General features: G+C 44.4%; 1 long non-coding RNA gene across 1 annotated transcript in view; it reads left to right on the top strand.

Annotated features, from left to right (window-relative positions):
- The window catches only part of LOC309661940, a 36,029-nt gene extending 23,630 nt beyond the window's left edge, over positions 1 to 12,399 (top strand). Inside the window, exon 3 of the long non-coding RNA XR_014264386.1 lies at positions 5,455 to 12,399. This is a non-coding gene — a long non-coding RNA (uncharacterized lncRNA). The remainder of the gene's footprint in view (positions 1 to 5,454) is intronic.
- Positions 12,400 to 14,429: the final 2,030 nt, after the last annotated feature.

The following is a 14,429-nucleotide window of genomic DNA, read 5'->3' as shown; positions in this document are numbered from 1 at the left end:
ATTTCTGCAGTGTCAGTTGTTACTTCTCCTTTTTCATTTCTAATTCTATTGATTTGAGTCTTCTCCCTTTTTTTCTTGTTGAGTCTGGCTAATGGTGTATCAATTTTGTTTATCTTCTCAAAGAACCAGCTTTTAGTTTTATTGATCTTTGCTTTCGTTTCCTTCATTTCTTTTTCATTTATTTCTGATCTGATCTTTCTGATTTCTTTCCTTGTGCTAACTTTGGTTTTTTTTGGTTCTTCTTTCTCTAATTGTTTTTGGTGTAAGGTTAGGTTGTTTATTTGAGATGTTTCCTGTTTCTTGCAGTAGGATTGTATTGCTATAAACTTCCCTCTTAGAACTGCTTTTGCTGCATCCCATAGGTTTTGGGTCATCATGTTTTCATTGTCATTTGTTTCTAGGTATTTTTTATTTCCTCTTTGATTTCTTCAGTGATCTCTTGGTTATTTAGTATTATATTGTTTAGCCGCCATGTGTCCGTATTTTTTACCGATTTTTTCCTGTAATTAATATCTAGTCTCATAGCATTGTAGTTGGACAAGATACTTGATACGATTTCAATTTTCTTAAATTTACCAAGGCTTGATTGATGACCCATGATATGATCTATCCTGGAGAATGTTCCATGAGCACTTGAGAAGAAAGTGTATCCTGTTGTTTTTGGATGGAATGTCCTACAAATATCAATTAAGTACATCTTGTTTAATGTATCATTTAAAGCTTGTGTTTCCTTATTTATTTTCATTTTGGATGATCTGTCCTTTGGTGAAAGCGGGGTGTTAAAGTCCCCTACTATGATTGTGTTACTGTCACTTTCCCCTTTTATGGCTGTTAGCATTTGCCTTATGTATTGAGGTACTCCTATGTTGGGTGTATAAGTATTTGCAATTGTTATATCTTCTTCTTGGATTGATCCCTTGATCATTATATAGTGTCCTTCTTTGTCTCTTTTAATAGTCTTTATTTTAAAGTCAGTTTTGTCTGATATGAGATTGCTACTCCAGCTTTCTTTTGTTTTCCATTTGCATGGAATATCTTTTTCCATCCCCTCACTTTCAGTCTGTATGTGTCCCTAGGTCTGAAGTGGGTCTCTCATAGACAGCATATATACGGGTCTTGTTTTTGTATCCATTCAGCCAGTCTATGTCTTTTGGTGGGAGCATTTAATCCCTTTACATTTAAGGTAATTATCGATATGTATGTTCTTATTACCATTTTCTTAATTCTTTTGGGTTTTTTATTGTAGGTCTTTTCCTTTTCTTGTGTTTCCTGCCTAGAGAAGTTCCTTTAGCATTTGTTGTAAAGCTGGTTTGGTGGTGCTGAATTCTTTAGCTTTTGCTTATCTGTAAAGGTTTTAATTTCTCTGTTGAATCTGAATGAGATCCTTGCTGGGTAGAGTAATCTTGGTTGTGGGTGTTTCCCTTTCATCACTTTGCGTATGTCTTGCCACTCCCTTCTGGCTTGCAGAGTTTCTGCTGAATGTTCAGCTGTTAAACTTATGGGGATTCTGTATGTTATTTGTTGTTTTTCTCTTGCTGCTTTTAATATTTTTTCTTTGTATTTAATTTTTGGTAGTTTCATTAATATGTGTCTTGGCGTGTTTCTCCTTGGATTTGTCCCGTATGGGACTCTCAGCGCTTCCTGGACTTGATTGACTATTTCCTTTCCCATATTAGGGAAGTTTTCAACGATAACATCTTTGAATATTTTCTCAGTCCTTTTCTTTGTCTCTTCTTCTTCTTGGACCCCTATAATTCAAATGTTGGTGTGTTTAATGTTGTCGCAGACGTCTCTGAGACTGTCCTCAATTCTTTTCATTCTTTTTTCTTTATTCTGCTCTGCAGTAGTTATTTCCACTATTTTATCTTCCAGGTGACTTATCCGTTCTTCTGCCTCAGTTATTCTGCTATTGATTCCTTCTAGAGAATTTTAAATTTCATTTATATTATTGTTCATCATTGTTTGTTTGCTTTTTCATTCTTTTAGGTCCTTGTTAAACGTTTCTTGTATATTCTTCATTCTATTTGCAAGATTTTGGATCATCTTTATTATCATTACGCTGAATTCTTTTTTGGGTAGACTGCCTATTTCCTCTTCATTTGTTTGATCTGGTGGGTTTTTACCTTGCTCCTTCATCTGCTGTGTTTTTCTCTGTCTTCTTATTTTGCTTAACTTACTGTGTTTGGGGTCTCCTTTTTGCAGGCTGCAGGTTCATAGTTCCCGTTTTTTTTGGTGTCTGCCCCCAGTGGCTAAGGTTAGTTCAGTGAGTTGTGTATGATTCCTGGTGGAGGGGACTGGTGCCTGTGTTCTGGTGGATGAGGCTGGATCTTGTCTTTCTGGTGAGCATGACCGCGTCCAGTGGTGTGTTTTGGGGTGTCTGTGACCTTATTATGATTTTAGGCAGCCTCTCTGCTAATGGATGGTGTTGTGTTCCTGTCTTGCTAGTTGTTTGGTATAGGTGTCCAGCACTGTAGCTTGCTGGTCATTGAGTGGAGCTGGGTCTTAGTGTTGAGATGGAGATCTCTGGGAGATTTTCACTGTTTAATATTACATGGAGCTGGGAGGTCTCTGGCGGACCAATGTCTTGAACTCGGCTCTCCCACCTCAGAGGCATAGGCCTAACACCCAGCCGGAGCACCAAGACCCTATAAATATTTTTTAAATGTTGATTATGTGTTGATGTGGTTATGTTGTGGGTATGTTGGATTAAATAAATCATGTATTAAAATTAAAAAAAAAACCGCTGGCCATTTTAGAATTTTTTGCCCTGCTTTGCTTTGTCTTGTACTAGTTGCTTTTCATTTCCAATTCATTTTCTGCCAGTTATTTCTGCTCGGGCCAGTTGCTATAGATAAAGCCTTCAAGTGACCTAGGTATTCAACAATAGAAGAACATAGGTAATGCCCTACACCAAACGAAATGGAGCCATTTAAAATTATATTTTCTTATTCTAATTCAGTATCTTCCCAATTACAATAAAATCAGATAATAGTGATTGTCCATAATCTCATGTGCCCAAAGACAATCATTGTTAATACTTGTGTACATACAAAGTTGACCTTAGACCCAGTAGGGGTCCCTGTCACTGGCAAGCAGAATAATACCCCCCATGTACCTCAGTATATCCTCATCCTCATGCCTGGAACTTGTAAGTACGTCACCTTACACGGCAGAAGGGACTTTGAGGATGTGATAAAGGTCAAGAATCTTGAAATAGGGAGCCTATCCTGGATTATCCAGTTGGACCCAATCTAATCCCATGAACCCCTGAAAGGGGAGAGCCTTTCCCAGCTGTGGCCAGAGGGAACCGTGACTATAGAAGGATAGTCTGAGATGCAGTGAGGCTGGCTTTGAAGATGGAGGAAGGGGCCATGAACCAAGGAATGTGGGCAGCCTCTAGAAGATGAAACAGGCAAGATGAGTTCTCCCCTAGAGCTTTAAGAAAGGAGCATAGCCTGGCTGACACCTTGATTTTATCCGGTGAGATCTGTGTTGGACCTCTGACCTCCAGAACTGTAAGATAATAAATTTGTGTTGTTTTCAGCCATTAAATTGGTGGTCATTTGTTACAGCAGCAATAGGAAGCTAACCCACTGCCCTAAACCCCATGAGGCCAGGCCTCTGTCTATCAGGGAAGGAGTTTGTGGGGTCACAGGGCTGTACCCACTAAGAGCTAGTGCCCACTCTCTTTCTAGACCTCCCGTCGACACCCAAGATCCAGAATTCATTTCCCAAATGTCCCAGGCCCACTTTTTCACCTGCATGGACCGGTTTCCTGGTTCCAGCTTCACAAGGGTGGGCCACACTGCTGCTGTGGGCACCCTTAGTCCCAAAGGGGACCTAATGGTGGCTATTAAGAGTGGGGTAGGGACAGAACTGGGATATGCAGGCAGGAGGCTCACACATGCATGTGACGCTGCTCATGCCATAGGATGGAGCTGTGGGTGACGAAAGAAGGGGACAGACTCGGGGCTGAGGGCTGGGGGCTGAGCTGAGCAAGAGCTGGGGGGCGAGGGGGAGGGGCAACTACTCACTGCTTCATGTTTCTACTCTCCAGCTTGGAGCTCTGAGGAGTCTAAATGTAGGAGTCTACGTTTCACCTTAGCCTTCAAAGTCATTAGAAAAGTATATTGATTAAAGGAAGAATAGAACATATTTCATTTAACAGTGTGTTAGTTTGATCGATAATTTCTGAATATTTAGATATATGGGATGTCAGACCCCCGCTGTACTCTTGCCTGAAGCCTGGAATTATGGGGATGGGGCAGACCAGCTGTGTAATTCAGATTATTTTGCATGCATCCACGCATGTATTATAAATATATCGTTTTCTATAACATTTGATCATACAGTAAATACTGTATTATATAACCCACCACAGTTCACTGATGCCAGCCAGCAACTGTGGAACATTTAGGTTGTTTTCCAGTTAATTCCTTGTTGTACTTTCAGGTTGTTTTAACTAATCCTTATCGTTAGGCTTTTAGACTGTTCTACCATTTTGCTCTTGCAGTCCAAACAGTCATAATAGGCTGAAATTGAATTAGGAATAAATAAGAAAACATTAGAATCCTTTTTCTTCAAACCTGAGAAATTCTGAAATACACTACAATGATTAAAGGTATATTTCAAAAGTTCCAGAATGACCCAGTGCATCCAAATGACCGGTATGTACTGAAAACTCAGACCCTGGTGTCGTTTGGTTTTGACATATCTTTATTTCAGCCAGGTGGCCTTATCGGCTGACTGGGTTTTCAACTGAATCGTTTTTGCCCAAACCCTGGAACCAGTATATCAGCATCTGCTCCAGTCTTCTCTGAAATTTCCTCTGCCAGAATTTGGGGTACTGCCAGCTGACAGAGAGGGCCAGGGGGCTCAGGGAGGAAGGAAGTTAAATTGTAGAGCCTCTCTAATGGAAGCAATGAGGCTCTCGTCTATTGTCCTTAAGCAAAGTTATATCCAGGTCTGTGCGTCCCCAGAAGATGCTGTATACTTGGGAAGAGGAAAATGCACATGGACGCTTTCCAAGCTCTTACTTGAAAAAAATAAGTTTAGAGAATGCTGGCTTGCTTTCTTCCAAGGTTTTAGTATCGAATTGCACAAAAATTTCCCCCCAATGTCTTGAATGAAATAAGAGAGTAATGACTGCATGTCACCCTGGGTGGATATTTTCCGCCCGGGGAATAACAGGGCAGCCCACCTCCTCCCTTACTGTCACTCCATGAACTAGTCACTCGGTTGACCCCACAGAACTTGGCCATGAGCCATCAGCAAAATAGGGTTCCTGATAACTCAGGGCTCAGGACACGTCCAAATCTCCAAGAATATTACAGTCAACATAAAGCTAGAAGCGGAGCAGGTAAGATCTGAATGTTACTTAGAGATGTAGTCGATAGGAAATAAAGGCACAGTAGGCATCTGCATAAGTATCTTGACATTTCAAAGTTTTTACAGTTAAAAAGATCACAGTTCTGGCTTGACAAGTGTGGGGAGCCATCTCGACTTTTGATGGAGGCTGAGACGTCAGAGAGGCACCACCACCCACCCCAAGGTCTCCGTCAGCTCTGATGGCCCTGTTTCCCATGTTGGAGGCCAGCCCATCACAATGAGACTGAATATGTTCTATGACCACCCTCTGACTGACAGGCTCTGACCTCTCCCAAAACACCCTGGGACTCGGCTTGAGCCTCCCGTGCAGCATAAGTCAGACCTCTGCTCCTTGGACATCATGGTGTCCCTCTGGATGCAGCTTCCCCAGCTTGGGCTGCATTCTAGAACTCTTTCTCGAATACCTGACCATGTCAAGAAACATTATCCCCAACCTAGACTCACAGGACTGTAAGATCAGGGAGGGACCTGAAGAAGCCAATAAGCAATTCAATAAACTTTAATGAGCGCCTGCTATGATCAAGGTCCTGGGTGCACAAAAGTGAAGTCAGCTTTTCTCTGCCCTGAAGAAATTATATGCTTACATTTATAAAGTGGTTTCAGTCTGCTTTGTTGAAATGCTTTTTTTTTTTTTAATTTCCTTCCTTTTCCTAAACTTGAAATAAAATTTTTTTCATATTGAAAAAAAAAAAAAGGAAATTATAGCTAAACAACTGTGTGCAGGAAGCTGTCGTAAGAGAGACAAAAGGGCACTGGGGCGTGACAAAAGGGACAAAAGGGCGAGACTGTTCAACTCACCTGGAGGTGTCAGGAGTCAGCTGAGGAATTACAGAGAGCTTGAAACTCTGTTTCTAAAATGAGCCAACACCCATCGGAGCAGGCTCTCTCACCCACTCCTGCTAGGAGCATAAATTGGGGTGCTTTTCAGAAGTGGAGATTTAGCCCAGCCCACCAATGTGCAGGCTACAAGTGTCCTTTGACCCAGCGATCCACCAGGTAGGAATTTAGCCTAGGATTTTAGCGGCAAAAGTTTGCCCAGATCCACGTGCAATGGTGTTCCCTTCAGCTTTGTTTGTAATAGTGAAAGCTTAGGAACCAACCAAAGTGTTCATTCAGGGGCTGGATTCAAGAAAGTGGGTACCTGTCTGTGCTGGAGGCTCTAGAGCCCATAAAGAGTGAGACAGATTTGTATGTGTTGCTATGAAGAGATAATAAGACGTTATTAAACAGAAAAGACAAGAAGCAAAACTGTAGAAATTATAGTCACTTTGTTCTAGATGATTTTAAGGGGGGAGGGGTGGTCTATGCATATAAGTTAAATGGGTGGGAATCCCAAGAAACTGTTCATAGTGGTTTCCTGTGGGGAAAGCCATGGGAAAGAGGAAAAATGCTTTCTGTTTTTATTTTGTATCTTGTCTTCTGCCGGAATTGTCTAACCACGTGTTATGGGCTGAATTGTGTCCCCCCCCAAATTTCATATATTGAAGTCCTAACCCCCAGTGCCTCGAAATGTGACTCTATTTAGAGATGGGGTCTTTAAAGAGGTTATTAAGTTAAAATATGGGTGGGCCCTAAACCAATATGACTGTCCTATTTATAAGAAGAGGAGATTTGGACACAGACACACATGGAGGACAGAGACACACACAGCAGACACAGGGAGAATCTGGTTGAGTACAAGCCAAGGAGAGAGGCCTCAGAAGAAAGCAATCCTGCCAACACCTTGATCTCGGACTTCTGGCCTCCAAACTGTGAGGAAATAAATTTCTGTTGTTTAAGTTACCCAGTCTGTGATACTTTGTTACGGCAATGCTGGCAAACTAAAGCACCACATGAACGTATTTCTCTCTCTCTGTCTCTCTCTCTGTCTCTCAGTCTCTCTCTATACACACACACACACACACACACACGTACATATATATATCTTAACAGAAAGTCAGTGGAGTTTTGTTTTGTTTTGTTTTTGTAAACTTGTCTGCATGAAAAAAAAAACTCCTAGTAAGTGTTCTATTAAAAAATGAATTGGGCATGGCCTGGTGGAGGGGAGGGAGAGAGGGCAGAGGGAGCAGGGTAAGCCACAGCCCAGAAGGTCAAGGTCCCAGCGTGCTCTCATGGGGTAGGAGCGTGCAAGGGGTGGTAGTTTGGGAAGGGCTGTGTCCTGTGAGAGCTGAGCCTGTGGAAATTGTTCAAGGGCAGGGCTCGTGGGCTTTGGGTTCTGGAGGGGAGTTTGGTCTTGACCCTGAAGGTGTGAGGAACCGTTGGAAGGTTTTATGCAGGGAAGGACATGAGCTGACTGTTGTGTGGAAAGACCACTGAAGGGGACAAGAATGGTGGCAGAAACTAGACAGGAATCTTGTGCTGAAGTTCTGGGAGGGTCACTGAGAGCCTGAATTTGCACAGGGCGATGGGCAGGGACTCTGGACCCAGATTGCCTGGGTTTGAATCCTGGCTCTGCCACTGAGTAGCTGTGTGACTTTAGGCCAGATGTTTAACTTCTCTGTGCCCCGATTTCCTGGCTGCAGGACAGGGATAGTGAGAGTGCCTACCTCATACATAGGTCGTCATGAGGGTTAACTGGGTTAACGTATGTCAAAGACTCACGGCAATGCCTGCGTGTGGTAAACACCGTCCTGCGTCTGGGTTTGGTGTTCACTTTACCCAGGATGAACCCCGATACATGATAGAGGCTTAATCAATCTTTGCGGGGTGATGGAGAAGGCATGCGGTCCTGGGTTGCTGGCTAATATTAGAGAAGGGAAATGGCTGTCCCAAGGCCACATGATTAGGCAGGTGATGGGCTGGAGTACGACCCCAGGTCTGTCTAGCTTCAAAACCTGCGTTCTTGTGTGACCTAGCCCGGGGCCTGGCACTTAGTAGGACCTCAGTGATGGTTTTGAAGTGAGTCAACTGAAATGAAGGTGCACAGAGGTTAAATGACTTGCCCAAGGTCACACAGCTCATTTTTCTGGCTCCACGACGACTAAATCTCAGGACAATAAAAAGTTAGGGGGGGAGTCTTACTAATTATGTGGACACTAATCAAATTTGCCATGTGAAGAGTACAACTAAGTTCAAGATCAATCACTCAAAATACATCCTTGAAGGTAGAAGCTCTGAGGCAAAGGCTTGCACAGCTCTGGTCCCTCAACTTCAAAAGTGCAACCAGGCAGGCTCTAGAATCTTACTGAGACAAGCTAATTCAGTAGCACTGGTGAAAAAATGGTGTTCATGACATTTGGGAAAATGAAAACAAACCAACAAAAAGCAGGATAAAACCCTCTCAGAGCTGGAGAGCTTCTCCTGCAGGGAAACGTCTAGGGAGTAACTTCTCCCTAAATGAGCAACAATGTGGCATTTCCTCAGGAAGCGTATTATAGAATCTACCAGCAGGAGCTTGACTCTCTGCTACAGTATACATTTTGTGGCATTTCATTTTACTCCCACAGCATTACTGGTGGACCTTCCTGTAGGTGAAACTCACTAACCCACCAGCCACCCTAAGTCACTAATCTGACAATGCTAGTTGTTCAGTACAGACATGAGGTTTAGAAATCAGCCTTCAGTAGCTGACAGCTCTAATTTCAAATCCCAGCTCCATTATTTTCTAGCCATCAGTCTTTGGGCACTTAGCTTCTTTAAACCTTGTTTGCCCTATCTGTAAATGAGGGTAGGAAGGAGTCAGTAAAGACATCTGATGCTTAATTATACTAGTAAAAATTAGTATCATGCCGATTTCCAAAAAGCTAGGAAGAAATAAAACAAATGTCTCTTAAACCATCAAAATAGGTATTATCTGGACAATAAAGCTTATGCGGTCTACTGACAGGTGAGTACATGATTTGGACCTTCACTAAGAGCTTAAATATTCTTAGTTTGGTTGCCTAGTTTATGGTGCCCCCTTTGAATTAACTTCACTTAAGAAAGCAGGGGTGTGTGTAATCTATTTTCAAATACATTTATTCAAAAGGATTCAAATTTCATAGGTTGGATCTTGTGAGATAATAGATAACATACATACTGGTCTCTGCCCCCAGTTCCCGGCACGCAGCTCCTAAAACCCTTATAAATTCTTAAGTGATAAGACCACTAGGAGCATCTTTTGTTCTACTATTAGGTCTTTGACCCTCGTTCCTGATACAGGGCTCCTAAATCCCATGGAATTTTCTGGGTGATAGGAGTGTCTTTTGTTCTAATTTGGTGACTCTAGGTGGGTTCCTGGATGGGGACTGGTCACCAGAAAGACACGATTAGAAGCTTGGAATTTGCAGATCGACGCCCAATCTCCAGAGAAGGGCGGGGGGCTGGAAATAGAGTTAATTGTCAATCATGTCTATGTGATGAAGCCTCCATAAAAATCCCCAAAATATGGGGTTTGGAAAGCTTGCAGGTTAGTGAACACATCCACAGTGGGAGTGGGGTGCACCCCAGTGTCACGGGGTCAGAAGCTCCTGCGCTTGGGACCCTCCCAGACCTTGCCCTATGTATCTCTTCATCTGGCTGTTCATCTGTATCCTTTATCATATCCTTTAATAAATTGGTAAACATAAGTATGTCCCTGAGTTCTGTGAGCCTCCCTAGCAAATTAACTGAACTCAAGGAGGGGGTTTTGGGAACCTCCAATTTGTCCAGAAGTTGGACAGAAGTTGTGGGTAACTCGGGGACCTATTACTTATAATTGGCTTCTACCGTAGGGGGCAGCCTCGTGCCCTCCAGGTAGATCGTGTCAGGAAGGAGTTAAATTGTAAGACACCCAGGTGGTGTCACACAAGTGCTTGGTGTGGGGGAAAACCCGCTCGTCTGGTGTCAAAGTGTTGTGAGTGGGGTAGTGATGTGAGAGTAAAGGGGAGACACAGGAGAAGAGCGGGGTTTCCAACACAGGTCTTTATGCCCCTTGACCTGTGTTATAGGCACCTTAATTTAAGAAGGCTGTGAGATTTTATGGGAAGAATGTACCTAGGCTTTGGATTCTGACAAGCTTCACTGCAGAACAAGGACGCATGGAAACCCTTACTAATTCTCTGTTTTAGAACCTGTCAAATTGTCAATGACTCACCTCTCTGCCCTAGGACTTAACTTGGATTTTTTTAATCCAGTGAGACAGAAGTTTCAGGACACCCAGAGACTGACACTAGTTACTGACCCTTTGTGCCCATCCAAGACAAAGCTAAACAACATTCAAATATTGCCAACATCACTTCCAGCCCTCTACCCAAGGTGGGTGTTTGAAAATGTAAGTTTCATTATTATTCAGGAATGGTGAGGTGTACAGACCAGGGGGTGAGTGCCATTGAAAAAATAGTTTGCCACCCATAGTTCCCAAGAGGAGGGGGCCCATCACACCATGCAGGGCCACAGGGAGAAGCAGCAGGGCTAGTCAGGAGGCAGAGAGAGTGGGAAGAAAACATGGTAAGAGCCTGTACTGGGGTTTCTGTGAGAAGCTATGGGCAAGGCAGGCTTAGCATTGGCTAGTCCAACTCATTTCATCAGGTTCTGCAGTGCAAGGGCTGTCCTGAGTCATCTGGTACCTGGCCCTCCCTGGGGTGATCAGGGCAGGGGAATATTGGCCTGGAGTGTGAGTCCTGTGTGAACCCCATAAGAGATGTTTGGGGTGTGGGCTTTGGATTGGTTGGTTTGCATGTGAAAGGAGCACTTGCAGGTGGATTTTTTCTATTTCTAGAAGTTGGCTAGTCCTGGGAGCAGCATTCTCTCCTACAGCAGCAAGGCTTCAAGATACCAGAGCATCAGAAAATATAGAAAATAACAAAATGATTATACAGTGGGCAGTGGCCTAGGCTTGAGGATGGGCTCAGGGCAGTTGGTCTGCAATGGACAGCCAAGCTCTGTGGCCTCAAGCAGGGAGCAGGTGACCACCTTGAAGGTGCAAGGTGTCCTGAGCCCTGTTATGCCCTCCTTGGACCAGAGTCCCAACTTTCCTACATCATCTGTAGGGCTGGGTGTTCACTTCTGTCTCTAAAAGGAACGCAGCACTCAGCCAGCACCGTCTCCCCAAGAAGGTTTTGTGAAAGAACTTCTGCAAGCAGTGCGTTATCTCCTTCCTCGTAACCATCTGGTTTTGGTTTGTTTGTTTGTTTTCCAGGAAAAGGACACACAGAGGTTGGTGGACGTGCTTCAAGCTTTGTTAATTCTATTTGCTTCCCAAGAGGAGGAAGGGCTTTGTCACAGGCCCTTCTCTAGGGCCTGGGAAAAATTTAGATGCCTGACTGAGGTGAGGAGAGGAGCCCTGCTCAGGACATTAGACACGTGGGCCTTCTCCATCCCCGGGATGTGCTGGGGACGAGGCAGAATCCAGCCAGCAGTTGTGCATCGGGGACATTTAGTAGGAAATGACCCCAACATCATTTGGTGAATGGACACTCTTCATTGGTATGATATGTCACTCATTCAGCCTTATTTTATTTATTGATATATTTAAAAACATGAACAATATTTGTTAGTTGCTTTAGCATTCTAGAAAGAACATTTATACATATTCATCATTTGGTTTTATTTGGAATGCTAATTCTACCTACATAGTGGTGGTATTGGGAGCTGAATTTCGCTTTCCGTGGGGGAGAAGGATCAGTGGGAGACCCAGCAGGGACCTCCGTTCACTTCCCCAGGTGTCTGGAATCCTAGCGCTGGTGTGTAGAAGCAGAGAGAGTTACAAATCCCCCGGCCATCAAGTTCAGCGGAGACACCCATGGAGCCAGGAAAACGTGTTTCTGTTCTAAATGACAGGGCAGGGTCAAAAGGAAGAGGGAAGGGACCTGCCAAGGAGCGAGATGAGTCCTGGCACAGAGTGACTGGCCTGCTTTGTCTTCTCAGAGTTCTCTGAGAAAAGGTTAAGTAACAGATTAGCTGAAGCCACAATTCTCTGCTCTGTGAAGTGTCAGGAAAGGCAATGCACCGAGACGGATAAAGTTGACGGTTATTTTCACCACCTGCTTCGCCTTGTACAGAGGGTGAGCTCTAAGGAGGGCGGATCACCTGCTAGGATTGTGATGTGTGCCAGACTGCAGCCTCTAAGAGGCTGAGAGGGAGCACTGAATCGCTTTGCAAAAAGAAAAGGAAGCGCTTTAGCAGTATTGGGGTGCGTGTGGCAGTGGCCTGGGACAAGGAAGCGAGGCAGGCTGTGGTCAGAGCACAGGTGGGGGGAAGAAGAGCGTCGCTGAATGGGGCTTGGTAACCTTGGTAACCGCACATTCTGCTGTGCAGCGTGCGATGGAGGACTCTTCTCAGACTCCCCACGACATCTTCAGTAAAATGTGGACCCCTCATTAAAGGGACATTTCAGGTTTACTTTTTCCGGGATACAACTAAGTGTTGCGTCTTACTCTGAGGTGACAGGGCTGAGAACAGAGGCAGCCGAGTGACCTGCTCATTTCTACCTCTTTGGCCGAAGCAAGTCCAGTGGCCACATCCAAGGGCAAGGTTCGTTACTTCTATTTGTTTCCTAGAAGGATGAGTTGCTCACATCTGTCTCACACACCAGGACTGGAAGTGCCTCCACAGTCATTCTCATCCACCTCCGTGCCTCCAGAGCCCTGCACGGTGCTTGGCACAGAGTAGATACTCAACTAGTGTTTATTGCATAAAAATGTCTCTGTAGATTTGTCTTATCTCTCCCTCACCACCATCCGAATTCCAGGATGCACCTGGATTATTCCAGTATCTTTTCCACAGTTGCCATCTTTTCAGGTCCTTCCACAGCAAATGTACCCTGCCTTCTATCCCCGTTGTCATTGGTCCCCAACACAGCTTTGATTGTTGCCTCCATTGACTTATGGAACTAACCTTCCTTCCTGGGAAATCTTAAAGGTTCCCCATTACCTAGAATCACATGTACATTCTTCATTCTGAGGTTTAGAGTCACACGGGGATTTCTAAAGATGGAGAGAACTCAGGTATCTAAAAAGCTCTTATAAAACAGAGTGATACAGCTACGAGTTGTTTGTGGGAGTCATTAATCCTTGCAGTTTTCTCCCACCCAGCTCACAGTAAGATGGCATCTTCCGGCCCCCTTAAACTTGGGTGTAGCCACTGGACTTGCACTTGCATTGACCAAAGAAGTGGAGATGAGGGTGTCGCTGGGTGGAGGCTTTAATAGTGAAGACTGATTTGTCACGTTCCTTTTCTCCCACGAGGAAAGTGACCATGGCACTTCCTCAACCCATGCCCTGGGTGAGAACCCCGTAGAAGAAACCCCTGGGCTGATCTGAGACAAGCATACGGTAGGAACGACTACTTCCATTTATAAAACAGGAGCCATTACTACCTTGTTTGACAGAGGAGGGGAGGAAGATAAAAGGTTAAGTCACTTGCCCAGGCCACTCAGCTATTCAGGGGTAGAACTGAGATCTCCCCAGTTCTAGCGGGAAAGCTCATCACTAATACAGCCCCACTTGGTCCCTCCAGTAAGACACATAGCCAGAGGGAAAAGCACAAAAATTTGTCGTTAGACAGACCTGGTTCAAATACCAGCTTTGTCATATACCAAGGAGTTCTGGTTCCCCATCTATAAAAGGGCAAGAACAAAAACAACAACAAAAAAAATCTGTCCCATAAGTTTATGGGAAGGATGAGATAAACTAGGATGGAGAGCCCTGGCGGGCATGCAGTTAACTGACATGGAGTAGGTCAGTTAACCTTGTCTCCTTCCCATGGTCTGGCTCTCCTCTTTGTGCCCTGGGTGGACCACTGCCATGCTTACCTCTGAGGTCTTGCTCACGCTGTTCCCTCCCCATCGCCTCCTCTCTTCCCTCCAAAAGCCCAGCTGAAGTCCCGGCTTCTCCACACTACCTCCTTCCATATTCCTGCTTACACTCTCCTTCCCAACCTTGGGACTCCTAACATGTAATCAGCCACATGGATGTAACTGTTTCACCAATGAGTAGGTTATCTCCCTAATGACAATACTTTGAGGCATTGACCAGCCTCACGCCTCTTGCATCTTAGCCCTGCCCTAGCTTGGTCTGTTATTGAGTGAGTGGTTTTGGGCACCTCCCTTCACGTCACTGACCTTATTCCTCCCCTATGCACGT

Source organism: Balaenoptera physalus (genome assembly GCF_965194825.1).
Source record: "Balaenoptera physalus genome assembly, chromosome: 5".
Classification (NCBI taxonomy): domain Eukaryota; kingdom Metazoa; phylum Chordata; class Mammalia; order Artiodactyla; family Balaenopteridae; genus Balaenoptera; species Balaenoptera physalus.
Note: the sequence above shows the minus strand (reverse complement) of the source record. Positions and strands in the feature narration are given on the sequence as shown.